The following is a 5,658-nucleotide window of genomic DNA, read 5'->3' as shown; positions in this document are numbered from 1 at the left end:
TAAACATTAGTACAGTAGAAGAGATTGTTATAATTGCTCTTATTATGTTCATTCTGTATATTCATGATACATCTAGAGGCAGGTTGATAGGGAGAATGAAGGAGGTTTTTCTTTCTTTCCTTTTTATCACGTGCAAAAGAAAATATCAAGAAGGACAAAAGAGTTGGTTTGTCTGAATGTCCCCGTATGTGTTACTTAGATTTAAAGATCGTTTACCCAATGACATAAGATGTTATTTAATCCTGCTGCAGCACAGCTTGCTCGATGTAATTAATTACTCAAGATCCTATCCGTTTCACCCCTCCCCTTGTCGCATGAGGCAGAAATCCGACTTGGCGCGATTGAGATGTGTGTACGATTTTGCTTTTTGTTCTTTTCCTTTCTCTTTTTTTATTGAGGTAACGTATTTAGGCAAAATCTGACGCCCCTGAATTGAAACTCGCAGATCTATTTGGTGCGTGATTACCCGAGGGAAATTAGAAGAATTGGTAAACGTTCTTGTAACTAGTATGGAAAGGTGAACGAGGATTATATCTGGTCCATGCCTTGAGCTGCGGGGAGGCAAGGGTCGGGGAGACAGCCTGAAATTGAGTGTGTTTACCATACGGAGGCATGACATCATTCTTCTGTCGTGTCCAACCTTTGGAGACGACCATTTTTCATCTCATTAGTTATCCGTCAATCCTGTCACTCGTGTAGTCAAAACATTAAAGCCATTAAAAATCAAAGCCTTTCTTGTGCGACATTATCACTCGTCTAGAGTAATGAATAGTACAGATCTGTAGTAACCTATTTCGTACACAACATCAATGCTACAAAATATATTTAGGAATATGATTTAATTTTCCTCTAAATTCATTGTATCTTAGAATGGCAAAGAGGACTACCAAATATATTTTTTTCCTGTGAATTATACATTGTACATAAACATCGACGACACTGAATAGCACATTATATTATAACTACCTAACTTAATCAAAACGGTTACAGTAAGGCAGTTATCAACTTTGCTAATGACCCCTTTTTATTTACATTCGTTATATTATCCCTTAAAGTAACAAAACGTTACATAGTAGAGCAGTTATCAATGTTGCCAATTACCCCTTTGCATAATGACACACGTTATATCATCCAAATGCCCGAGTGGACGTACCTTACAATGTCAACACGAATCGATAAATCTGTTTTACGACACAATCTTTGATTACTTGAATCATTTGCAGTAACTGTTGTTCTTCACAGATATTCAAAGCGCTTTAAAAATTTCAATATCACAATTATGTCACCATAAGAAATGATGAGAACTGCTCTGCTTTACTCTGACGATATTTGTATTATATGTATGGGAAAGAAAATATCTCCCTTGCTTTTCTGCTGTGTACAAATCTCATGACATCACTGACCAACGAACAGCTTCACTGAAGATCGTAGCTACATATACATGAAACTCTAAACGGAAGTAGAACAGGCGATGTAAGGATGACATAAAAGTCATCTATCCATTATAACAAATATAAAACAGATTACAGCAGGAAAAACTCAAGTAATCTGCTGTTGTTATATTGGTCACTCTGTATTGTTGCATTACAATAAGCATTATCTATGATTAATGTACTTTTCCCCTAAAAAGACTACTAAAGGCGACCTCAAAGTTTGTGTTGGATTTCCTTGAGGCCTTCACGACATAGTCACAACTAAATCATGCCAGACAAATTTGGTACGTAGAAACAGAGCGCAGGGGTGCAGGTGAAAAGGTGGTATTGGACTAGGAAATTACAGCTGCCTGCTTTACAGCCATTAATAAAATATCCTTGCATGTTTCTGTCACAATTTAGACTGAAAACAAGTGACATTTGCATATACTGGTAAATATCAACGCTGAAACATAACTTGGAGAATTTGAGATAAGACTAAGCATAATACCCGATACATTTCAAAGATAGTGAACTGAAGAAGAGTTTGATATGATAAGAGCTGCATCATGGCTGACAAGTTTGATTCATTTCGCAGCCTGTCACATCCATACCAATGCTGCATCTTCGATGACCTTTTCTTGATATATGACGACAGAATGGGTACCTCCATATCTTTATGTTTAACGCAATCGAAATGAATCTGTTTCCGGTGTGTTTATTTCTTGTCTATATGAAGTATGGTGATACTAGCTGTATGCTTGGATGTTAGCATTCATGTGAATACGGTGAAGTAGATTTGTGGTTTGGCAGGAATTTAAATTGATTGCTTCGAGAGGAAATCCGAATGAAATAACCAATTTTGTCTGCAATCAACAACATATTTCCTTCCTGCACATCAGGTACAGGTCCTTGAATCGGCGCGTTCCGAGAGGGGAAAAAAAAAAAGGTGACTTGAAAAGCTCCAGAATACCTCGGGGTCCTGCATGGGTCCTAAACACACTTTGTTGTTGTCTTGCTGGAATTTGTCACAGAGTACAACATACAACTGCTTTCCATTTGCTCATTAGACTGTGCACCACCTGAGGTGTTTGTATCCTTTTCCTCAAGGAAGCTTCAGAGACCAAGGTTCTTGATCATGTGACCAAAGACCAACTCGCCTTGAAAGACCGACTCTTCTCCTTGTGTATTGTTTTGTTTTCCGTTTTGTTTTACGTCGTTTATTACAAGGCACTAGCAGCCTATGTCTAACAATCACAGGGACGTGCACCAATAACAACAACAACAACAAATTATCTTTGATCATAAATGTTCTGCTGTCTTTACGAATTTAGATTCAAGGTGTGACATTGTTGGTATCAAATGGAATTTTGGCCAGGCAGGGACGTAAACGAGTGGTAGATATCATATTTCTCCATGGTACTTTATATTCTTCACTACCTGTGTTGATGTATTTAGTACAAAATTAAAGATTAAAGAGCTTACGTATTTCAATGCACTCGCACTTTTTTCAAACTCATCTGGACATAGACACAAAGAGACATACACTAGAGGGATACATCAACAGGGCAACGTGCATGTACCTCCATAATTCACACATGTATTGGACAGCATAGCAAGCACATCTATACACCCTGACACACCTCCTATAAGTAAAAACAGAAATCCACATGAACGAATTCAGGTCCGTAATTCAATTTAAGATATTACTCCCCGATGCAGTAACTTTTGTAGTGCCAACAATATGCCACAGTTGTTAACGATTTGGAGTTTCTATGGCTTCACTCTGCGAAACTTTAATTCGAACACACTAATCCGGCGGGAGCTTCAATCCGGCACGCTTCTGACTTTGTTTCCTTGCCGATAAAAGATTACCCCTCCCCGGCATGCCCATTCAGCTGTCACCTCAGGTATCTTCTTTTTAGAAGCCCGGTATATGTGTTGGAATGGACATTCCTCCCTTATCAAGCTCACCTGTGCTTCTGTTATTTCTAACTGTATTTCCACTGAACATCGTCAACCAAAACCTTCATTTCCTTTCCTTCCTTAAAAAAACAGACAAACAACAAGTCCTTTGTATTCAACATCAGACTGAGTGTATTCCAAATATAGACTGCCACACATCGCGTCAGGTTCATGTTCAGAGATTCAAGCTGCTTGTTGCCCAACATTAACCGACTTTTACTACAATTAATGATACGCGTTTCACTTTGCCAATTCGCCTACCGCTTTTGTTGTGACGTCAGTACCGAACACTCTTGTAACACCAATCTTAGTGTACGTGTTCTTCAAAAGAAGACAGCATCAGCCAGAGTCCTTGGAATGAACATCTGAGTCTGCCGGTTGCCTGGGCAACAATATTTCCAAATCATGTCATACAGAGAGTCTTCGTGTGAGGCCATACAAATGGTACAGTTATGTTATGACATGTTAAAACAGCTGAACCAGTAAGAGAGAGAGAGAGAAAAAAAAAGATAGAATGAAATGAGTTTTTGTGTTCCATGTTCCTTTACTGCCTCAAAGAAGAACAATTCTCCCCTGGGTAGATACCTTCTGTGAAACTAACTCACGCCAAATTGCCTTGAGCACTGATGGCGATAACCTCGATTCAAAATGACTAAAGCCAGGTGTATGAAGTGGAATATTAATGGCCACTATCCTCAAGCGATATGGCAAGATTTGGCACGAAAATTTGCATAGATGCTCTTTCGCACCGATTTCCACAATTGTCGCCGGCATGTTAGAGGCGATGCTTGCATAGTGCAGTGGAGTGTAAATGTCTGTAGGCTCCATGTAAGTAGCTTGAAAGACTTCTTCCCTCGTGGCTTTTTTTTCACATATCACAGTGACCCAGATATGGTTAAAGAACTTCCATATTTTTCGCAAGAAAGGAACCACGAACAGCTACTTATTTTCTCGTTTATAACCTCGAACAGGACGCAGGAACTGTTGAACTTTTCTTATTACTCGACTGCCTACTTCAATTGTCTCCGTTTCGGTTGAGGATTTTAATCACGGTCCACTCTGACGTGACAACTTAATGAAAGTTACTGGCAACTCAAGGACTATAGATAAGAAGCTACGTACCTCTTAGTCCGAGCATGTTCCTCGCTATGTGGGCAGGTTACTGCGAGCACGAAGTCGCGCGAGACACGCTCCAAAACGATCTAAGACACACTCGAACGTCTGGAAGTTTTAAATCAATTTGAATTTTGGATTCACATGTATCCAAGGCAGACAAAGACATCACAAAATGAGCAGACTCCTCGATGTAGGGGAGGAAGCTTCAAGATTACGTTAATCTGGAAGGTTGTCGAAATGACTCCCTGAAATATTTACTCGATTACTGCCGAAACGAAGGCAGCTAATTGGTATACTTCAAGTTGGCGTTTTACATCCCCCAGTGTCTTAAAGCCCGTATTTTTTTCAATAATCATTTTTCTTATGGTTCTGCCCACTGATGGATTATTTTTTGATTTGTTCGAGTAGGCCCTATGCAGATAAGAAATGACATTCATCGACGTAATTATTCTTTATTTAATAGCCCTATCGCTTTATACTGAAAGCAGACTCTTAATGGATAAAGAGTGATGTGCAAGCAAAAGATCTCCAGCTAATCTTTAACTCTACAAACAGCTTAGCACGCTCTTCGGAAAGAGATCCGAACGTCACATGTGCTCGATTACACGGAGGAGAAAATAACAAAGTCGAGAACTTAAATTCTCTTTAACGAGGAAGATTCTCACAATTGACTTCGTTATTCCTTGAAGCTCGGGCCCGTCTTAGATCGTCAAAAGGTCAAATAAATTTCGCTGCAGTTTGCACTGTTGTTGGTTTTTGTTTTGTTTTATATTTTTGTTGCTTTTTACATCTGACAGTACATGTATATGAAAATTGGATTGGTTTTGGAGACATTTTCTTCCTGCCTGAGGCTAGAAATAACTTCAGTGATTCTTACTTCTTACTCAGTCGAGAGTAGGGATAATGAAGGGAAAGGAATAATAAAGTTTTGTCTATGTTTCCAATGTTTGTTCGTCTATAAGATTGGTGGATGGAGACAACGATATGTCTGTGCAAGAGAGTGAATATCATTTTTTTTTTAATCAATATACATCACATTTATGTTACCACATAACTTTGAGTGGTCGGTTGTATAATGGCTTTTATCATGAAGAGCACTTAGTGTGAAACAAGGACTCTTCGCGTCAAAGTCGCTCTACATGCAGAACCTTATCACATGGCATTA

This window comes from Diadema antillarum, unplaced genomic scaffold, assembly GCF_040938485.1.
Source record: "Diadema antillarum isolate AM-2024a unplaced genomic scaffold, OU_Dant_1.0 seq00000409_RagTag, whole genome shotgun sequence".
NCBI lineage: Eukaryota > Metazoa > Echinodermata > Echinoidea > Diadematoida > Diadematidae > Diadema > Diadema antillarum.
The sequence above is the reverse complement of the archived record's forward strand: the minus strand, read 5'-3'. Positions refer to the sequence as shown.